General features: G+C 36.6%; 1 long non-coding RNA gene across 1 annotated transcript; it reads left to right on the top strand.

Annotated features, from left to right (window-relative positions):
* The first annotated feature begins 23 nt into the window (after nt 1-23).
* Nucleotides 24-22,411, top strand: LOC113598689 (uncharacterized). Its single transcript, XR_003419355.2, has 3 exons — nt 24-159; nt 4,455-4,579; nt 20,979-22,411. It is a non-coding gene; the product is annotated as an uncharacterized LOC113598689 (long non-coding RNA).
* The last annotated feature ends 1,689 nt before the right edge of the window (nt 22,412-24,100 follow it).

The raw sequence follows: 24,100 nt of genomic DNA, 5'->3' as shown, positions 1-24,100 counted from the left end.
TGGGCCCTCTCTTAGGTCCTGAGCGAGCCGGAGGCTAATGGGCCTGCTACGCGCTTTCGGTTCCGAGACACAGCGTTAAGAGTTGGTGCAGCTGAGGGGAGCCCTGTGGCTCAGTCGGTTAAGCGACCGACTTCAGCTCGGGTCATGATCTCGCCATCTGTGAGTTCGAGTCCCGTGTCGGACTTTGTGCTGACCGCTCAGAGCCTGGAGCCTGTTTCAGATTCTGTCTCCCTCTTCCTCTGCTCCTCCCCTGCTCACGTTCTGTCTTTGAAAAATAATAAACCTTGAAAAAAAAAAAAAAGTTGGTCCAGCCCACAAACTCCACATTTTCAGTCTCCCCATAGGCATGGGAAGAGTGGAAGAGAAAGAAAGCCGGTTTAGGGAATTTGGAAAGAAGGGGAGAGAGAGGAAGGTACCAAAAGGTGTTACTTCTTAAACATCCTTTATGGGTTATTGAGCGGGGAAAACGTTTCTGTTTTTTTTTTTTTTTTTTTTTAATGAATACTCAACATATCCCCTGCTCGTGACATGGCCTTCATAAAGCTCAACAAATTTAGCATTCTGTGCTATTACCTGTCATATGGCCCAGACAGGATGTTCTTTGGAAGACACCTTAAAGGGAAAGTCATTTTTCACCCGGATAGGGATCATTTTGTCAAACAGGAGGAACTGAAGGTAGATCTTAGTAAATAAGGGAACAGTCTGGTGAACGGAACAGAATGTACGAAGAAGCCAAGAAGATAAGCAAGTTTTAAGGTATGGAGATGTGGAGGTAGGGAAGAAGTGGGAACCTGTAATGCCTGAAGTTCCAAACCTCCCACAAAAGATCACCAGAGTCGTAAGTCAAAGCCAAGCAGCAAGGGTTGTTTATTGCAGGTTCGAACCTGGACCTCTGCGCACTCGTTGCCGGTGACGCTAAGAGGCCTTGATCAGGGTTGGTACAGCGTTTTTATACACAGAGACAAATAGCACAGGGGAGGTTTCAAATTATGAGGGGCCTGATTAGTTGATTTTAAAGTAAGGACATTTGTTGTTCTCTGATTGGGCGTCCTTTGTCCTTTGGCGGGAAGGCTTTGTCCGTTACTTGTGGCGGGAGGAAAAAAGGGGGAAGGGGGAAGGGGGTAGGTGAGGAATGTGCTAAGCAAGCAGGTTTACAGAAGCGAAAAATGCCGGTTAGTTTATGTACAATCACTCATTCCATTACATATCAGACTACATTTAGGAAGGTTTACAACCCATTCTACTACACAGCAGGTTACATTCAGGAAAGGCCTCACAATGCTCGTAGCAAACAGCAAGCAAAACAGACTTCTCAGCAATTCTATTTCTTATCAAAGATCCATAATAAGCAGAAAAGAGAACCTAGCTTTAAACTAAGGCAGGGCTGTCATTTGGATTGTTCCTTCCAAACCCAGGTTTGGACTGATGGGAAGAAGTCCGAATATTGGAAGTATTTAATTCCAGTTTAATATGAAATGAGCAACTTAAGCCATTGCACTTTGTTGAACAGGAGATTTGCTTGATTAAATGGTGATTTGGAAGAAATAGTTTGTAGAGTGGGGATAATTAGATATTAGATATAGGTGCTGTTTATGCCATAAATGTGCATGTGGGTATGTGGTACTGCCCAAGTTCTGTATATGGATGCATGGTACTGTAGCCTTCCAAGGCTGGCAGCTGTGGCTAAGAGGTTTGGCCTCTGGACATTTCTGTATAGATTCACTGATGGTATCTTTCTTAAGTTAAAACAAATGTGCTTTGAGGGATGATACTATCTCATGCCTTATCTTTTTGCCAACCATTTAGTCACTTGCCATTTCTCAGAATTTACCAACAAGTTGAGGAGATAACAGTTATTTAAAGTGTTTAAACCTTGGGAATTTGGAGGAGGGGAAAAAGGTTGGCAACTAGTGAAGATTCAAGGAAGTTGGCATAAAAAGATGGCATCTATGCACTTTCAGTACCAATGACTAATATGCTAACAAGTAAATCAGCCTGTTTTCTGACTGTGCTTAGGTAGTGCTTTTTTACCCACAGCTACAGGAGTGTAATAGAAGAAAATGGGAATTTGCAGCCAGGTGTCCAGTGTTGTTTGGTAGTGTAATTGAGCCAATAGGAGTTTGCTCTTTGGTGAGTCAGAAAGTGCACCAGGTTGAGTTGTGGCACAAAGAAAGCTTTTATTTGCAGGGAATCAAGAGATCGTGGGGAATGGCTTCCAAAGCTGTACCTCCCCAAGATAGAGTGAACTGATTCCTTTTGTTTAGGGTTAAAATGAATATTTAGATAGGGAAGCCTAAGGTCAAACTTGTGCCTTAAGGAAAGGAGGCTTGCATTACAAGGATCCTTGTATGTTATGTAAATGAAGTTAAGACTCTTCCTTGGGTGGAGATTTTAGTATTATAATGAGGTAAAGTCAATTGTGGGTCATTCCAGAGAGATCATCTCACGGTCCTTCTGAGCAGGCATGAGTCAGTTTTAGCTTAAATGGTCTGGGTGGTCTGGGCCAGTGGGAGGTCTTGTCAGGGCAGTCGCCATCACCTGGGGGTGGTTTCATGTTTCATTTGCCTGAGTAAAGAGGAAAGAAGAGCTTCAAAGAAGAGCTTAGGGGAAAATATAAAACAAAGGTTAGTGAGTACAATCAGGTGAGCAGTAAAGGCCAGGTCTTGGGGTGTAGCTGGTGACAGTAATAGGTACATACCCGTATGTGTACATTTGTGATTGGCCCTGATAAATTGGAATCTACTTGGAGGCTAAACTACAAAAAAAGAAGTTATTTCAGTGTCCTGAGAGGACAGGAAGGTGGGAGCTGGAAGAGCTGAGACCAAAATATCTGGTACTTGCTTCCCATATCCTATAAAAAAGGGAAAGTTTTCTACCTCAAGGTTTAGTCTTCCTCATTTTTTTATTTTCCAGTAGTATTCTGATTGCTCATCAGTATAGCATTTCAGTGTACTTGCATGTACAACTTAGTGTAAAAATACATTTCACTACAACAATGGTTTTGCCAAACCACTAACAAAAATGTAGTGTCCTGTAATATTAGCATGTTGGTACCTAGTTATTTTTCTAACTGCTGGCTCAACCAACAAATATTGGATGATAATTTCTTTAGTCATCTGTTTTCATAAAATACATATCCAGTTATTCTTCCCCTCCACTTGACTGTTAAACTGTTTTCTTCCCTTTGCCCCATATCATGTTTTACAATCAATACTGTTAGTACAGATAATTACCCACTATCTAAAAACACCTTTACCATGGTGCCTGGGTGGCTCAGTGGGTTAAGCCTCTGACTCTTCATTTAGGCTCAAGTCACAATCTCAAGGTTCATGAGTTTGAGCCCTGTTTTGGGCTCAGAACAGAGCCTGCTTGGAATTCTCTCTCTCCCTCTCTCTCTGTCCCTCCCCCTCCCCTGCTCATGCTTTGTGTCTCAAAATAAAACTTTTAAATAACAACAAAAAAAAATAGAGCTTTATCATGAAACCTTTCATAAGCCAAAATGACAATACTATTAATTTGTGAAAAAAGTTTTAGCATCCCCAGACCCCAAAAATAACCTTTTTATAGGCTTTTCTGATACCTAGAACACATCTTGTTAACAGATGCACAAAATAAATTGAAATTAAGCACCTAGATTTTTGTTCCCCCTCTCTCTCCCCTCTATCTGCCTAGAAAGCTAAAGCTTCTATGTTTTGTCTTTTCAGGTCTTTGGTTACTTAAGAAAGTTAAAACTTCTCAGTGTTAAAGGAGCTTAGTTTTGCTAACAACTATATAACTCTCTGTAGAATCCCTATTGCCACCATTGTTAAAAATATAAATATTAAATTTATAATGATCTGTAATCCTATTTAGGCATGTGCTTTAAAACTTTGAGTTTTTTAACAAACTTCCTAAGATTTAAATGGTAAATAGAGTCTTTTTGACTAATTAGTCTTACTTGGTGTGTTAAGCACTATCAAGCCAATGATGATAAACCATTGGTTACATTGTATAGGTAAATGCTATAACTATTCAAGAAAATATATAAAATTCCTGAAGTTTTAATATGTCCTAACATAAGGTCATCACTTGATATTCTGATTATTGAAGTCTTATGTATCACAGAACCATATTTGTGTCAGCTGCATTATAATGAACTCTTCATATCAGTCTTTAGCCATGTCCATTTCTGACGTTCTTTTGTCATTTATAGTTATTGCTCTGATGCTCTTGCCCAGTGAGTTTTGTCTTCAAGGAGACTCATGTAAATGACTTTTTTTTTTTTTTAGTATAGGTATTTGATATGTTTAACATAATAAAACTGAACTGGGTTAAATTTCTTGAACTAATGGGACAGCTACATGCGACCTGAACAAAAATTACTAACATAAGACTAAATGAATTGAGAAAGATGATTATAGTTTGTATGACTCTTGTTTGAAACATTGCTGGTTCTCTAATGTAGTCTCTTCCAGAATAAGGAAGTTTTCTCTTATGATACCTGTGACGTATAGAAATATGATAAAATATTCCTTTGCAAACAAATTGAAACCTCTAACTTGTCTCCCTACATGAACCCTCCAGAATTCAGAAACTCTCAGTGAATATTCTTTCTTCTGTAGCAATTACAATTATTTGCATAAGTTCAGTGAGAATCTACTCTCCTAGTAACAGGACACCATTTGGAAACATTGGTTATATTACCGAGGCTTTGACAGGAATGTCATATTTGAGAGAGGCGTGCGTAGATTCAGATATGACCAGACAGCCTTAAGGAACTAAGGTTGACTTTGTAGAGCCAATAGAACCCCCTTTGAAATGTCAGCCTGATACCTTACTTACAGAGTTCCTAGGAGCCTTACCAGGTGAGTAAAGAATGGCACTTCCTGGCAGGTGCAGAAACCTCAAGATATTTAGGGGACCTCAAGAAAAGGAATGAATACACCCAAATCTATAGGTATTGCAGACAAGTCTGACAAGTATTTGGCTTGGCTCTGGCCTTAGGAGTCTATTGAAAGTTCAATCTAGAGATTCCTTATAAAAGATTCCCAGCAATACATATTTTAAAGGATCTGTCTGATCAACCACTATTCTTGCTGAGCTTATGTAAATAATTAGGTCAAGTTTGTTAAAAGTGGACTTGTTTTGGGGTGCCTGGGTGGCTCAGTTGGTTGAGCATCCGACTTGGGCTCAGATCATGATCTTGCAGCTTGGGGGTTCGAGCCCCGCATCAGGCTCTGTGCTGACAGCTCGGAGCCTGGAGCCTGCTTCAGATTCTGTCTCTCTGCCCATCCCCCACTTGTGCTTTTTCCCTCTCTCTCTCTCTCTCTGTCTCTCAAATATAAATAAACATTTAAAAAATTTAAAGTGGATTTATTTTACAAATTAGTTTTGATCTGGTTATCTCTGGAAATAAGGGTAAATTTAGAGAAAAGTGTTTCAATAACACATCCTTATGAATGTTAGATTCTAGTTTTGATTAAATAGCGTAAGCTAGACAACTTGAGGTAAACTTCAGAGATTGCCGTAATAGCTCACATATAGATAGTCTTCCTGCTTGTTACTCTGTGGGGATAATAAAAGGGACCCCATGGGCATGTGGTTATTTAAATAGCTGGACAATGGGATGGACTCTCCAACAATTGTGTAACTTCGCTGTCACCTTGATTAATTCTATGTGGCTGGGATAACAAAATCGCTCCTTAAAAGCCAGAGCATACCCCACTCCACTGCGTTAACTATGGACTTTGGAAAAAATAGATGACCCCAGCCTCCTTATATTTGGATTGGATAATACACTTGGGGATGTCCTTATCTCCTGGAACAGATCATCTCCCACTTGCCCGTGATTCCTCATAATTAGAATATTGTTAAGATTAGACATCAGAGAAAGAAGGCTTCTTACTGGTTTTATCCTGTAATCATATCTGTCCTGAGAGCCACCTCTGTTGACGTAAAATTACAAGTAGAGGCTAAAGCCAAACATATAGCGGCCACCTTTATCCAAACCCAAAATGAAGTCAGCCACAAATTCGAAAAGTGGCCCTCCAAAACTTAATGGCCCTTAATATCCTGAATGCAAGTCAAAGAAAAAGTTATTATGCTAATATTGAGACTAAATGTGTATATATCCCAGATGACTCTGCTAATGTATCCAAAGTTTTAGCCCACATGTATACCATATATAAATGGTAACTCTTTACAGTGGACACATCATGGTAAGCTACAAAACCAGTCTTCATGCTAGATTTGTGGCTTATTTCACACATCAAGCACTTCAGACCTCCCTAGGTGGGTTTCTCCATTACAAGGTACAGATTGGCCTTATTTATATCAATACATAGCCAATATGACAGATCACTCCAATACCAGGACATAAAAGGATATTTCTATTACTAAAAAAAAAAAAAAAAAAAAAAATGTTTTTGCTGACCTATGATAAATGTTACATGGGACTCTCCAGGCCATAAGAGTCCTTTTTCTTATCCTCAAACTATCAGAATTTTAACTGAAAATGCCAACCCACAGATGGGCTCGCGACAATGCTGGACAAGATCCACGTTCCATTGGTGTGACCATCTGACATCTATTTTTCTTCCATCAGTACATTTAGAAGATGTCATACGGCACATGGAGGCCCTTGATAAATACACATTAAGGCCTTAAATGACTCCCAATATAGCATTATGTTATTAAACACTAAAGTAACTCTAATGCATAAATCGATTCTACAAAATAGAATGACATTAGATATCTTAACAGCAGCATGAGGAGGAACGTCTGCCATTGTTAAAGAAGAATATTGTGTCTGTATTCTAGATTATAACTAAAATGTAACAGGTTTACTTACTGATACAAAGAATCGAATTGGTGCTCCTAATGACTGCATTGTCACTTGATAATTGGTTACATTCCTGGTCAGGAGGTGGACTATCATCCACCTCATTGCTACTCTTATTTTTCATTTTAATAATAATTCTAATGTGTTGTCTCTTTTGCTTGGTTCTCTCCTATTGCCAAGCAAGCAGTTCCTGACTCCTTTGATCCTACTCAAAACAAATTCATCCCGATGTCCCCTCTGGGCTCTACAGTAATGGCCCACCATAACAGTTTCTTGTAGGGTAAGAGAGTAACTAATTTCAGTCCCTGAGTAGGGACATCTCTATGACCCCTATCAACTTGAGGAAGTTACAGAAGATGAACCCTTTGCCTTTCAACAATCTTAAAGATGTAAGGACTGAAAAGTTGGTCAGGGAGGAAATGATGAAGAACAGAAGCAGAAAAATGTTCACCTGTAGCATAGAAGACTGACCTATATAGCCTGACAATATAGGTCCAATAAGAATCAAATATGTACTGGTTGTTACATTCTCTCATGACTGCCTGTACATGTCACCAATAGTTAATATCGAGCTGAATGATAAAGCACCAGGGAAATCTTGCAAAAGTAGTTTTATGAGTAGAAATTCGAACAAGATATCTATTATCTAATACTCCCTGCGCATGTCCCCTGCCCCTTGAGCACTGCGTATATAACCATCAGATTCATACAGCAAAAATGCAGCTTTTTCTGTTCACGGGTCCTGTCCCTGTGCTGTAATAAAAGCACCTTTTTATTTTGCACCAAAAATGTCTCAATAAGTCTGTCTTGACCGTTTGCTCATGCCCCACATCAGCACAGGTATTCACAGATACGGTTCAAAGACAGCAGTTTGACGCTAAGATGCTGAGTGTGGTTCCCAGGGACAGAGCTTGGCAGTGTGACTCTGACTGCTCAGACTGCATGCTTCCTCTAGGAGGCTCGCTGTAAAACCAATGCTGAATGCCATTTTTACCTTTCACCCTTTTTTGGTAAAAGCAAAAATCCTCTTCTTTGGTTTGTTTGTTTTGGGGTTATTTCCTTAGTAGTTGCTCTAGGGTTTGCCATATATATTTTAACTTATCAGAGTCTACTGCAGATTTATACAAACTTAATTCCAGTACCATATAGATATATTACTCTTAAATAGTTCTTTTTCCTGCCTTGTGATGCCATTATTATACATATTACATCTATAAATGTTACAAACCCAACAATACATTGTTATAAGTGTTAATTTACATAATTGTATGCCTTTTAGAGAAGCTGGGAGAAGAAAAGTCATAACCTTACTCCAATACAACTTTATTCCCCAATCTCCTCTTTGCTGTTATCAGCAAATGTATTACATTTCTATATGTAATAGGCCTAACAATACACACACACACACACACACACACACACACACACACACACTTATATATAATTTTATATAACTACCTTTGAAATCAATTAAGAAGAGAAAGGAGAAGTAATATACATGTATGCAAAGTTTTATAATTACATAATTATTTCACTAGTACTCTACTTCTTTGCTATTTTTCATATGGTTTCGAATTACTGTCTGAGGTCACTTGTTTTCAGCCTGAAGAATTTCTTTAAATATTTCTTGATAGTTGGGTTCTCTTACAGTGAATTCTTTTAATCTCTATTTATCTGACATTGCCTTTATTTAAGCTTCATTGTGCTACTTCATATTTCCTCTTTAGATAAAGATGTCTTTTAGACAAAAACGTCTTTCAGCGTTTGACTCTGGTGTTTCTGGGTATACTTCTCTTTGTGTTTTCCCTACTTGGAGTTTGTTGAGCCTTTTGGATGTGTTGATTAATGTTCTTCATCAGATATGGGAAATTTGGGCATTATTTTTTAGAACAAGTTTTTGTGGTTTTGTTTGTTTGCTTGCTTTTTCCTCTCCCCTCTCCTGGTAATTCCAATACAAGTATGTTGGTGAGATTAATGTGTCATACATTACTCTGAGGCTCTGTTCACTTTTCCTTCATTCTTTTTGTTCTCTCATTTTTTTTAAATTGTGTAATCTATCAGCTTTTCTTTATATTTGCTGATTCTTTCTTCTACCAGTTCAGCTGGTTGAGCTCTATAGTGATTTTTTTTTTCTTGGTTATTTTACTTGCAACTTTAGAATTTCCGTCTTTTTTTTTTTTTTAAATAATGTCTTTCTCCTTTTTGATATTGTCTCTTTGATGAGACATTATCATCATGCTTTCTTTAAATTTTTAAACATAGTTTCCTTTCGTTCTTTGGATATATTTATGATAGCTGCTTTGAAGTCTTTGTCTGCTATGGTCAACATCTGGGCCCCCTCAAAGTTCTATTGCTTGCTTTTTTTTTTTTTTTTTAAACTGTGTGTGCGGGCAACTTTCTTATTTCTTTGCATATCATATGTATATATATTTTTTTATTTTAGATAATATATTGTAGCAACTCTGGATATGATTCTCCCCTACCCATTTGGTGCTTATTATTGTAGTTTGCTTGTTTATTTAACTACTGTTCGCACTATTTTAGTTTAAAGCCTCTGATGTTGCTCCTCAGAGGTCACATCTTTTGTGGTTACCTGGAATGAAAATGGTTTTAGAAGGGCTTTCTTTGACTGCCTCTTTCTTTGATCACACTCAGATGTTTGACTCCTTTCATTGCTAGCTGATCCACTTTATTGTTTTTACCATTCCCTCGGACATAAATTGCTACACAGTTTTGACACGATTAAAGCTGAGCCTCATTTTAGAGGTGGTTCTGAAGGCAATTTATGATGATTGCTCTGACCCCAGATTGATTTTCTTAGGTATCTCTTTCCTTGTTTCTCTCTGGCATCAACAATGCCTACCACACAAGGGAGTTTTTCAAACCAGTTCACCTGTGCTCTTCTCTCCTCAGCCACTACCGCAAATTCTGATCACCTCTGTATATGGCAGTATTGAGAAAAGTCGCATATAGACATGTCATAAAGATGCCCCAGGAATTAATAGACTCAGCGTGTTAAAGACCACAGAAGTTAAATGAGATAAAGTTTCCACTGAGGCCATTGTGGGACTGGGAGACTAGGGAGGGAGAGAAAAACACTTTTTAAGGTTTCTATAGGGAACATGATTATGTGTCCACAAGAAATGAATTAAAAGTTTCCTGAAATTGAGATGAAAATTACAAGAATTTGAATAGATCCAGTCAGCACAATCTTGGCATCCAGTAACACTAGATGTTGTAAGGAAAAGAAGTGGAGTGCAAGTATGACAATAATCAAGGGTTATGAATTGATTTTGTAAGTCAGTGGAAGATTAAAGAGCCTAGGGACTCAAAGATGCTAGACAGAAGAGCAGAGCTGAAAGGAGCATGGAATTAGGCTAACCAGAGAGATTAAAAAAAAAAAAAAGCCAAAGTACACCCCAATGTGTTGAAAGACACCAAAAGGGAAAGGGAAACCAGTGGTTATCTGATGGCAAGGCTTAAGTGCAACAAATGTGGGAGGAAACAGAGCTGGAAGAAAGAATCTACATAGAGGTAATGGCTTGAGATTTAGTCTTCAGGGTGGAGAAATTCAGAGCTATCAGACAGACTGAAATAAAATGGAGATAAAAGGTTTTGGAAATACGGAGCTTGAGAAATTATAAAACAAGGCTTTCTGATGAGTCATTTTTGATCTTATGAAATTCTTGTAATGGCAAGAGTTCAAAGACAAAATTCTCAGCCTAGTATTAGAGTTACAAAAAGATGATGTGGGATGTTTTGTAACTGGGAGATCTGGAAAGGAAGACATAATTTTCAAAATTATGCATTACATGTAGAAATTATTTCAACATTTGACACAAAGATATGTTTCATTTAGTATTAAAATTTTAGTCTTTCTGATTCACACAGAAGAAACATAGCCAAGAAGAAATTCTTATTTAGTGTCAACCATTATTTTAAGATTTGCCTATTGGAATGATAACTTTTTGAATTTTATAGTAAGCTCCTATTCAGTAGAATTAGACTGTCACCTGAGGAATTCATTTGAGAGTTGACCTCACCCAGTGAACATTCTGTTTGCATAAAGCCTTTGCTCTAATATGGAGATGGTAGCTTCAGTCTTTCATCTATAAAGGCATGTTGGGAAGCAATTGTTAAATTTTGAACTGTAGCTATCAGCAACTTAATTATTTCAGAATTATCTGTTGAGCAATCAATTACTAAAGTGAAGCCAGTATCTCAACACAATTTTAGCGCCTTTCATGTCCTAGGAGGCTCTGTCCTGACCACTGAGAATCCAGTGGTGAAAAAAGACATGATTGCAATTGTCTAGGAGGAGGATATGACAAACTGAACCAAGTTGTCTAGAAGGAGGACATGACAGACTAAACCAAGGAGTCAGGGATTTTTTTCCTATGTAACTTTTTAGTTTAATAGTAAATAGATGAATGTGAAGATTAAGATGACAATACAAATAATTTTCCTTTCAACATCTCCCTTAATTCCAAATGAATAAACTACACACAAAGGTTTACTTAATGATTTATAAACATAAGAAAAGTAACTGTTCACTGAGCACCTACTGTGTCCCCAAGTGGTTAACATACATTAATTCTAATTGGTGACAGTAGCAAAGTGGGCAATGGCTGCTTCTCGTACAAACTTGAATATAAGCCCACCCTCCCCCCCCCCCCCATAACCTCTAAGTCTCTTTGGAAATCCTCACAACACATCTCAAGGGAGATATTACTGACTTCATTTTATAGATAAGGAAACTGAGGTCAGATTGATTAAATAAATTGCCTATGGCCTCCCAGCTTCTAAATGTAAAAGTTATCATTTGAACCAAAATCTTGTGGGTTGTTTTCTACACAGTGCTTCAGTAAAGCCTATGTTTCTTCTTCGTATCTATATGGAATACTAAGATATACTTTAAAAAAAATTCTTCATTTGATTTCTTATACCACTTTGAGAGTTTCTTCTACCTCACTTTATTTTCTTTGCTCAGATTTATGTCTGAGTAAAAAGAAGAAAGGGTATTTTAAGACTGCCAGCAAACATTTCTGACTGTGTGGCTAGATAGCCAGGCTGATGAAGAGGTAGGAAGTGAGTGGAGGTTTCAAAACTGATATTCCCAGCATTACTTTAGATACTGTTAATTCCTATTTTATATTCCTGATAAAGGTCCTGGGCCAATTTGTCCTCAAATTCCTTTCTTGGTCTGGCTCTAGTTTACAGAAGAAAGAATTCCCCTGCCAGTTGGTTTATTGCCAGGGTCAAATCCTGGGGAGAACTGAAGGGTGAGGGGAAGATGGAAGGCAAACTTTGTGCCATCCCTTCAACAGCAGTGCCTTGACTGGTAGCCTGATGTGGTTCCACACTGGCCCCTGTGCTCTGATAATGCTGCCTTCTGCTTTTGTCCCTTCAGGCTGGGATAGGGGAGATAATGGTTTGCTATTGTTGCTAGCCTCTGGGTGCCCTGGATGTCCTATTGGGGTTCTCAGTCTTTCATCACCTGTGTAACCATGCCCCCGCAACAAAATCCTGCTGTTTTAGGGGAGCCTGGGTGGCTCAGTTGGTTGAGTATCTGGCTTCAGATCAGGTCATGATCTCATAGTTTGTGAGTTTGAGCCCCGCATTGGACTTGCCACTGTCAGTGCAGAGCCCGTGTGGGATTCTCTTTGCCCTTCTGCTGTGTGCTCTTTCTCTCTCTCAAAAATAAATAAACGGTTTTTTTAAATCCTGATGTTTTAAAAACTCAGGTGGTTTTTCATATGATTTCACTTACATGTGGAGCCTAAAAAAAAAGCAAATGAATAAGCAAACCAAAAGCAGAAATGGACTCATAAATACGGAGAACCAACTGATGGTTGCTAGAGGGGAGAGCTGTGGGGGCATGGGTAAAATGGGTGAGGGGAGTGGGAGACACAGGCTTCTAGTTCTGCAAGGAATAAGTCAAGGAGATAAAATGCACAGAATAAGGAGTAGAGCCCATGATATTATAACAACATTGTATTATGGTGTCCAATGGTAGCTACCACACTTGTGGTACACATAGCATAACATATCGAGTTGTTGAATCACTCCCTGTGTTGTACACCTGGAACTAAGGTAACATTGAGCATGAACTGTAGTGAGTTGAAAAAGAATTCAGGTGGTTTTTGTTTTCCTGATTAGATCTTGACACACACCCAAAATACTTTAGACTTCCTTATGAAGCTCAGTGCACTTGTAAATGTATATTTAATAATTGTATTCTTAGCCAAAGTCTAAGTCTCATAAGGGCAGAGACCATGTCTGTCTCCTTCACCCCTATATTGCAGTAATTGCCAGATAAAAAGGGTTTAATAATTATTTGTTGAATGAATGAATGAATGAATGGATGAATAAGATGTGCCATCAAGTTTTTCTCTCCTCAAAGCATCTGTCACCTCCTCACTTCTTATTCTTGCCCATCGGATCTGGGCATCTTGAGGGCAGAATAAATATTTATCACATGAATAAAAAAGCTGTTTCAAAATTCATTACTTTCCAGACTAACCAACTTTGATACCCACAGCCAAAATGAACAGCAGAATATAATGGACATTTAGTTATCTCAAAAACTCTGACTAAACATTTTGTTTTCTTTTAAAACAGTATAATGCTTGATACAGGCAAAAACATGATTTACATATATAGTTCTTGGCCTTGAGGAAACTATAAATGTAGTAAAGGAAGTAGATTTATAATTACAAATTATCCCAAGGTAGGAAATCATGGAATACTTAAATTTGGGGGTATCATGTGAGTCTGAGTCTTGAAGGGTAGTCATATTTTACTAGGTTAAGGAGTGGAGAGAAAGGCATTTCAGATAGGGAAGAGAATGTACAAAGTATCATACTATGAAGTATCCCGTAGTATGGTTCATTCAGAGAAGTGGAAATGAAGCTCTATAGCTGAAGCAGGGAGAATTAAAGGACACTTCAATGCCTACCAAATTGCATGCATTTCTCTGTTTTTCTTGATGGCGACTGTAAGGATTTTAGAGTGTGGTAGATTGAATTACTGACCCTATTCTTTATCTCTCCCTGCACCACCTCCTTGCTATTTCCTTGAATATATATTTACATACATATATACGTTTATATATATGTATATATGTACATACGTATATATATACGTATATATGTGTGTGTGTGTGTGTGTGTGTGTGTATATTCAAGGGATGCCTGGGTGGCTCAGTCAGTTAAGCACTGACAGTCACACACTGACAGTGGGGAGCCTGCTTGGGATTCTCTTTCTCTCCCTCTCTCTCTGCCCCTCCCCTGCTCATTATGCCTTTCCCCCCAGTTCCTTTACCTTGACCAATGGGATGAGAGTAGATGTAAAGCAGGCAGGAACTTGAAATGTACTTGAGAAGGAGGGTTTGCCCTTTTGAGTCTCAAAAGGCATGGGATAAGATCTTCCTGTGGGCAGCTGCTGACTCTTGCCTAGACTTCAAAATGAACGCAGGGAGCAGAGCCATACCATCTGACCAATGAATCCAGGAGTGAAATAACTGCTCATTGCTGTATGCCACTGAGATTTTGTGGTTCTTTTTTATGCAGTGTTGTTGCAGTAGTAGCTGACACAGAGCCATCCATCCATAACACCTCTTTTTTGCAGCCTCATTTCAGAATCAATTGAGAGAGAAGGAGTACGGTAGTGCCCGGGAAGGGAGTGAGAAAGTAAAGGAGGACGGAAGAACAATCATTCAGATAGAGAGAGCAAATATCTCCTTTATTATGAAAATTCTACTTTGAAGGATGAGGCTTACGAGCAATTTGAACACTGGCTTCATGATACAGACCTCAGAATCACATGGTTCTGATTCAGCTACAGCACATTTGGTACACAGAGGCTGAGCCTTTTTCTTGAAACTCTGCCAGACCCAGAAGAGCAGAATGGCTGTCTTTGGTGGGCAGATCCCAAAGGCAGAAGGATGGGGAGGGTGAAATATCCATATCTAGATCCCACTCTCAACTTTACCCATAAGATCATTTCTATCTATAAAAGTGCCTAATTAATAATGCCCACTTCTCAGGGTTCTATGAGGGTTACATTAAAACAAATAAAGCACCAATAGAGTGCCTGATTTAGACAGCTCAACAAAATACTTGCCCTCATTCTTTCCCTACCCTATCCTGCCTCCGTTTCTGTTTTTGTTTATCTAGTATTCTTTTTCTCCTCTTCTTTTTGCTTTTCTTCCTGTCCATCTCCACTCCATCTCCTGCTCCATCTTTCCACTTCTACTCTAAATTAATGATAATGTATAGTGTATTGATTTTGCCAACTCTATGCTCCTTAATTTACACATCCAATGTATGAAGCATTTATTTCCTTCTATAAACATAGATCAAACTAAATTAAATTCCTTTCAAAAATTGGTTTGGACGTTCAATTGATCTTCACTTATGAAGTCATTGCATCTTAACCTAAAAACTTTCATCCCCTCAATATGTCACTGTCAAATTTCTCATAGGTTTTCTATTTTTACTTGTGGTTAGATTTTATGAAGAACAAGCTATCCTAATTTAATATGTGCTTGAGCTTATTATGCTTTTAATTTCAAGTCTCTTCAGATCACATACTGGAGCAATATGTAGGCCATTAAACAACACTGCTGTGTCTCCATTTTCAATGCTCATCTTTTTTTTTTTTTCTTTTTTTTTTCTTTTTTTTTTTTTTTTTGGTGGAATTTAAACAATGATGTTGAGGAATTGACACAAAAGAAAAATAAAAAAGCTCAGCACTGGGCCCAGGTGATATAGTTAATGGCAGGAAGGAAGGAAAGAAGGAAGGAAGGAAGGAAAGAAGGAAGGAAGGAAGGATGGAAGCAGGAAGGGAAAGAAAGGAGGGAAGGGGAGAAAGAAGGAGGGAAGAAGAAAAAAAGATATAAATCTAAAAGCTGTTACTTATCAGGATGATGTAAACATGAAAGAAGTGAATAAGGACTGTTACAAGAAAACAAGGAGGCCCCAGTCCCAGTGTGAAGATGACAAATATAAAACTTCTGAATCCACATACACTCGTTATTTCCAACTTATTTATGGCTTTTGAACATGAAAGATGATGTGGGGAAAAACATAAATGACTTAAAAACTTTACATACCAGAATGGTTTAGGAAGACAAAAGACACACAGTTGAACAGTATGAAAATTTCAGTCTACCATCGCCACATACTTTGAGATTTTTTTTTTAATTTATTTATTTTGAGAGAAAGAGCAAGAGAGAGCATGTGTGTGCAAACAGGGGGAGGGGCAGAGAAAAAGGGAAAGAGAAAATCTCAAGCAGGCTCTGCACTGTCAGTGTGTGGCGCCTGATGGGGGCTCGATCTCATGGTTCATGAGATCATGACCTGAACTGAAATTAACAGACAGTTAACCGACTGAGCCACCCAGGCTCCCCAAGAGCTCTTGATTAGGGTAAAATATTTCCTAAAATTTGGAGAAAGTTTTTGTATTGTTTTGTTTGTTCTGTACATTGGTTTTTTGAGCATTCAATGGGCCTAGCTCTTCTTTGTTTCTTTCTTTCTTTTGCACATATTCCTCTGTGGAAAGCCTGTGGCACCCGCCGCATTAGGAAAGGGAAAGGCAGAACTGTTCATCCTTCAACAGTAACATTTGCTTCTTTTAAAGACCTGCTTCTCTGATCTTCCCATATTTAGTAAAGCAAGGAATAACAGAGGGAGATGCATTAATAACACTGGCAGTTTTATGCAGCAATGCCTAAAAGTAAAAAAAAGAAAGAAATTTAGATATAGCATGCATTTTACAGATCAGGGGAAACTTTCCAGATGTTCTATCTGGAATATTTAGGTAATTTTTTAAAATGTACTGCTGACAGTGGTGAATATCAGTTTCCATTGTACGAGACTCGTGACTCGATCTGTCTCAGATCTGTGTGGCAGGCTTGGGTTTATTCTGGCATCTTGAAATGTCTTCAGATTATGGGGTGAACATTTTTCTTGCCCCTCTCTTGAGCACGGTGGGTGGAGGGGAGTGTGTGCTGCTTTACTTCAGTGAAGTACATGCCTTACATTTCCTCTTATCTGAGTGGAGAGACTTGTGGCCATCATGCAGAGTGTCTGGGTGGGATTCAGAAGGGAACTCAGGTGAGCTCACCTCACAACCCAGAGCCAAATAACCCAGCAGTATCATTGTACCGCATATCTCTCGTGCACTGTGTATTTTTAACCAGCTTTTCTAGCTGTTCTTGGTAAGAGGGCTAGTCTACAATAAAATACTTTGCTAATACCAGATATGGGAATGCTATATAGATACTAATAAATATATACAGAAAATAACTTTTTATTTTATTGTGAAGAGTTTCAACAGAATGGGTATTGAACTTTACTGAATTTTGTTAGATTTGTAGTAAGATAATTATATATTTTTGGCTTTGATTTATTGATTGAATTAATTATATGAATATACATTCTAATATTAATCTAGTATTTCTTAATTAGAGCCACTTAAAATAATAAGTGTATTACTTTTGGCATGTGACTGAATTCATTTTGCATAATTTTTATTTAAGGGTTTAAGAATGTATGTTCATAAAGAATCACAACTTTTAATTTTAATTTTATTCTTAAATTTTCATTTAAATTCTAGTTAGTTAACATACATGGCAATATTAGCTTCAGAAGTAGAATTCAGTGACTCATCACTTACATACAACACCCAGTGCTCATCATAACAAGTGCCTTCCTTGATACCCATCATCCATCTAGCCCATCCCCCACCCACCACCCTCCATCGACCCTCAGTTTGCTCTCTATTGTTAATTTTTAAGTGCAAGTTTTGTTTCTTCTTGGATGAAAAATGTTATGAATATTCAGAGTTTACAATTTTTAAGTGATATTTTTTGTTCATATTTTTATTATTACATTGGTTTTATTGCATCATATTCAGAGAATATGGCCTAGACCATTTATGTTTTTTGTAATTTGAAACTTCCTTTGTGGCCCAGTAATCAATTTTTCTAAATTTTCCATGGTTATTAAAAAATGAGTAGTATTATTGGTAGGGTGCAAATTTGGGGAAATTAATAAATTTTATTAATTATATTATCAGAATATCTACAGTTCTAATTTCTGTCTACTTCATCCAACAAAGACTGAAAAGTATGTTTATATTTTCTTAGTATAGTGTTTGGGTAATTTTTCCTTTCAATTAAAATAGTTTTTTTAAATTTAAAAAAAATTTTTTAAAGTTTATCCATTTATTTTGAGAGAGATAGAATGAGCATGAGCAGGGGAGAGACAAGGAGAGAGGGGGAGAGAGAATCCCAAGCAGGCTCCGGACTGTCAGCACAAAGCCCAAAAGGGCTTGAACTCACAAACCGTGAGATTATAACCTGAGCCAAAATCAAGAATCAGATGCTTAATCAACTGAGCCACCTAAGTGCCCCTCAATTAAAATAGTTTTGATATCATATATTTTGATGCAATATTTTTTGGTACATGCAGATTACTCCATAACTGATAAACACACACACTGTTCATTGTGAATTTCATCACCAAAGAATGACTGTCTTCATCCCACTAAATGCAATTTCCTTTAATTTCTTCCTCCTTGCTAATTATGCAATCAATTCTGCTTAAGAAATTATATTCATTTAATATATCATTTATGAAAAACCCATCTGGGTGTTTATAGAAAAATTTGGAAAAACTCTGATATAGATTCTTTGTAGCTCAAACTTCCTTCTATTCAGTAGGAATTCAAGTATTTTTTATTAAATTTTTAATGCTCATTCCTACACTTTGAAACCTGGAACACTGAAAGTTAGATGATAATACATTGGTAATCAAATTTGAAATCCATATCCAAGAAGCATCTCTTTATGATGAATTAAGTAAACTAATGGCAATACCAAACGCTTAGGTGATTATAGGATGATCTTTGTTGAAAGATAAAGAGTTCTGAGCAATAATTTTAGGTTACTTTAATAAAATTACAATGAAAAGTAAAAAGTCTCTGATTACCCCTCCTTAGACTTAAACCAAATTAAGCATAGTAACATTAATTGTATTTTATAGCAAATTAAACTGATAACCACAATGCCTTAAGTGGAGGAGAAAAAAGAAAATAAACCAAACAAACAAGGATTGATGAGATTTCCTGGCAGCGCAAACTTAGCATTTGTGAGGTTTTCTTTTGATTAATCGTAAATTACTTCTTCAAATTGCCATGTAACTGAGAGTGCACTATTTACAAGATTTGTGATGTTGGTTGGTGCTTAGGTTGTACCTTGGACCACCTAGGATTCTTGTCCTCCAAAGTCTTAGTACATATTTACACTTCTACCATCAGCATATTGGCTTCCTACTTATCCACATCCTTGCCAACACTTTATATTATCAAATTCTAACTTTTGTGTATCTCATAGTTGTGAAAATTTTAAATATCTTTAATATGTTTACAGCCCATTCTTCTTTCTGTCAACTGTTTTGTATTCTTTCCCCATTTCCTAATTTTTTCTTTTACTGCTTTGTAGGAAAGCATTTTATATTCTGGGTACTAACCATTTATCAGTTATGTATTGTCAGGAGCTCAGGTGAGCTCGGAGAGAGAGTGAGCTGAGCTATCAGATATCAGAGTAGCTAATTAAAACAAGAACCCCAAAATGAGAAAGATGGGCATTTAGTGACTTACTGCTGTGATATAAGCAAGAGATTACAACTGGAGAAAGCACTGACTCCTCACTCACCTTCTATTTTTTCCCAGACAAAAGTGCATCACTTAAGGGTCAGGTAGATCCACCTAGACATGGGTATTGTCCTTCTGTGGAGAGAGAATCAAACAAAGGTTCCAGCAGTTTTATGAATCTTGGGATGGACAGAGGCTTATGGGGAAGAGCTAGAACAAGTGTCTTCTTGGTTTCCCCTCCTCTCGCTGACAAGGTGACTCAGCAGAAGCACCTGAAGAAGTCCTCCACCCAGTGCCTTGGATACTGAGACCTAGGAATGAAGGCAAATATTCAGGGAGCTCCACTCAGCGGGGCCTGAGTGCTTGACTGCAGCTCCCTTCAGAGGCCACAATGAGCTAGGTGCACACATCTGGTATGGGGAAGGCAGGTTTCTCCATGAGGTGTGTCAGGAAAAGTCTTGGTAATTGCCTGTGGTCAGGCCTGAATAATCACACATAGGGTTTTAACCAGGACCTGGGCTCCTCTTACGCTGAAAATGTCTTGTCCCTGTGTGTGGTTTATTTTTTCATTCCTTAAATAAGTCAAACTTCTTTAAACATTCTTTTTTTGTCCCAAAGTCATAAAGTAGTCTCTTATCATTCTTAAAATCCTTATGCTTTTCCTTATCATATTTAGGAGTTTATATGACATGTGGACATAACTTATTTTTCCATATTTGTAACCAATTGTATAGCACCATTTATTGAATTGTCTATATTGTCTCTATTGATTAGCAATGACATTTGTCATATATGAAGTTTGTGTTTATGTGTGGTTCTGTTTCTAGGCTTACTCTTCTGTTCCTCTGGTCTTTTGTTTCCTTCTGAGGACACACAATATTGTCTCAATTATTATTGCTTTATAATAAGCATTGTTTATAATTGGGCAAATCCTTCCATCCTGTTTTTGTTGTTTTTTTTTTTTTTTTCAAATTTATCTTGGCTGTTCTTGCCATTAGCTGCTACATGTACATTTTCACACCAGTTTGTGAAGTTGCATAACAAACTTGGGTATGATTTTGAAAGGAGTTCACATTAAATGTATAGGTTAGGATATGCACTAATCATCTATGCTGAAACACCTGGCTGGCTTAGTTGGTAGAGCATCCAACTCCTAATATCAAGGTCGTAAGTTCAAGCTCCATGTTATGGGTAGAGTTCACTTAAAAATAAACAGCTTTAGTATATCAGAGTCTCTTCCTCGTGTACTTGATTTATTTCCTTAATATCTTCCAATAAAGTGTTCTTAATTAATATTACATTTAATATTAATGTATATTAAATATATATTTATAATAATATATAATAATTATATATTAAAGACTATATATACTCTCATATCCAGTTCCTGTGCTTTTATCTGATTAAATCAAATAATTTTCAGTGGATTCTTTTTTTTATACAAACATTTTCAAATATGATGATTTGGTTCATTTTTTTAATGTTTATTTTGAGAGAGAGAGTGCATGCACAAATGGGGGAGGAGCAGAGTGAGAAGAAGAGAGAGAATCCCAAGCAGGCTCCATGCTGTCAGTGCCAAGTCCAACGGAGGGCTCAGTCCTATGAACCATGAGATCATGACCTGAGCCAGAAATCAAGAGTTGGACACCCAACCGACTGAGCCACCCAGGTGCCCCACAATTTGTTTAATTTTCCCTTTATTTCTTTCATTTGTCTAACTGCACTACTATGGTTTTCTTTATGTTATTCAATATAGTAATGATAGTGAGCATAGTTGTCTCAATCCTGATTTTAATGTGAATTAACCTGACATTTCAATATCAGGTGTGGTAAATTTCTGTAAGCTTATGGTAGATTCCTTTTATCAGGAAAGAAGTTTTCTTCCATTCTTAAGTTGCTATGAATTGTGATAGTAAACGTTGGATTTCCCTAATGCTTTTTTCTCCATTTAAAGAGATGATCAGATAACTTTTTTCCTTCAATATATTAACATGCTAAACTCTATTAGTAAATTTCCCAATGCTAAAGTGTTCTTGCATTCTTGTCTGGGATTAATTCAATTAGATCACAACATATAAATTCTTAAATACATTGCTTATTCAGTTTCCTGATACTTCCACAGTGATTTTTGCATCTATGATTCATGAAAGGCCAGATTTCCATTCTTATTCTGTCCTTCACTGGTTTTCATATGAAATTTTTCCTATATTCTGCTTTCTGTATGTCTTGATTTTTATGTTTCTCTTTTTTTCACCATTCTGAATTTCTTTTGGATTACTGTAGTTTTTAAAAAACTGCTATTGTTTTTCCCTCCCCACTGACTTGGAAATTCTAAATTCTATTTCTCTTTTTTTTTATTATAATAAATGTTACATATAGCTAGTCTGATTAACATTTACTATATAATTGTCCACTTATTTTGCTATATCATCTTTTCTTGCTCCAAGTTAGACGTTATCGTTTTATGCATTTTTTTTTAAGAAAGATTTATCCTCTCCTTTATTTTTATCAGTTTCTTCATCATGACTCCTTCCCTTATCTGGAACCATTTTTGTGAGACTGTTTTCCTTTTTTTGAAATATACTTTGGAATTTCCTTTATTGAGGGTTTATTGGTTGTTGTTCTAAAATGCTTTTATTTTGTTCACATTCCTGAATAGTAGTTTATCTATGTATATAATTACAGGTTGAAATTAATCTGTGGCAGTACTTTGAAAATTTTCTGGTTTCCATTGTTGAAATTGAGAAGTCTGCGGTGAATCTAATTGTTATTTCTTTGTAGGCAATCTTTTTCTTCTCACTGTTTCCAATATCATCTCTTTGTTTTTGCTTTTCTTTATTTTTACTATGATATACTGTGGAAGAATATTCCTTTATTTATTCTGATTATGAGGTTTGTCTTTTATTAATTATAAAATTTTGTTAACTATTATCTCTTCAAATATTTCCTGTTCCTTTTTCTATTTGCTTCTTTCTTCTAGAACACCATATAAATCCATATATATAAATGTGTATATGTATATATGTATGTATATAATATACGTAACACACATATACATATACATGTGTATATATTCTTACATACATATATTTTTTTCATTTGATTCATGTGCCTTAATCTTTCTCATATTCATTCTTTTGTGTGAAATTTTAGTGTAAAATCTTTTAGAAAATTAATTTGAATCTGTCTTCCAGTTCCCCAATTTTTCTTATAAGTTACATCTAATTTGTTATTCAAACCACATTGAATGCTTAAATTCAATGATTACATGTTTTCTACAACTTCTGTTGGTTTACTTTTCAAATCTGCCAATATTTGGAAGCAAAATATCTTTTTAATTGCTTAGTTTTTATTTCTTTCTATTTCTTCAAGCATTTAAACATTCTAATTTTGTGAGTTTTATAATTCTGAGATGTAAGTTCCCATGTTTGGCCTGGTTTGATATGCTTGTTTTTTAGGCTTCAGAGAGCTTAAAGTTAAGCCCTTTAGGGAGAATACTCTGCCAGGTACCCGGAGCTCTGCCAGTGGGGACAGCTGTAATTTATTTCTCAGCTTGGCACTTCCTATGCCACATAAGTGGTTTAACTTAAATTCCTAAGACTACTCAAATCATGCCTGTGTTTACAAATTCTCAAGGGAGAATTTTTCCTGACTCATAGCACAGTTAAGATAGATACAGTTCCTGACTGTACAAATTTGGCCTCATTAATCATTTTACAGAAAGCATTGCCCTCCAAAGACCACAGTTTTGTGTGAGAGAGGGAGGGCAGGACTCCAATTTAATTTTCTACCTGAAATGATTCCAGGTGTTATTTATTTCTGTCCTGTCCTTAAAACCCAAACCTCTTGATAACCCAGACCACCAAATACTTTAGGGGCTGTTTCAACTCACCATTGTAAAGCACAAACAACAGGCCTGCAGATAGCAAACGTTAAATGTAAATACACATTAAATAAATAATAGAATATGTCACATAGGAAATGACTAGTGGGACCAGGAATGTTTAACTTGGAGAAGATTGATATTTTGATAGGGTTGAGGATGAATAGGCAGATCATCTGGTAGCTCTCTCTACTCATTTCAAATATTTGAATGGCAGAGAAGTTCAAATAGATTTGCTCTGTGTGACCTAAATGAATAGTATTAATGTTGATCCATCAATAAATATAGAAGCCATTGTTGTCTGGCAGTGGAAAATTTAAAGAACTGCAATACTATCATTTGATTTGTTTTGTTTTTTACAAACCTTAATGGTCACATATGTAAAATACTCATTTTTCAAAAATTTAACATTAAATCATAACCTTTAAAAATAATATTTAAAAGTTTTCAAAACATGATTGTTGGCCTCACAATATTTTATAATGTGAAAATGGCATGATTTATTTAATCATTCTCTTATAGAGTGAGCTTTTGCTCTTAAGAGTAAAATTAAAATCTTAAGAGTAAAAAACATCCATACTATCTTTTTAAAAGATCTCTAGTAAGTTCCTTAGATTGCTAAAAGTGTCCAAAGGTCATGAATAAGTTTTAAAGGAATATGATATTTGTTACTTAAACTACAAGTGTTGCCCATAAAATATACACTATATGTGTGTTAAATGTGTTAAATATGATAA

Source organism: Acinonyx jubatus, chromosome B2, assembly GCF_027475565.1.
Source record: "Acinonyx jubatus isolate Ajub_Pintada_27869175 chromosome B2, VMU_Ajub_asm_v1.0, whole genome shotgun sequence".
Taxonomy (NCBI): Eukaryota; Metazoa; Chordata; class Mammalia; order Carnivora; family Felidae; genus Acinonyx; species Acinonyx jubatus.
This window is presented reverse-complemented; position numbering and strand designations above follow the sequence as displayed.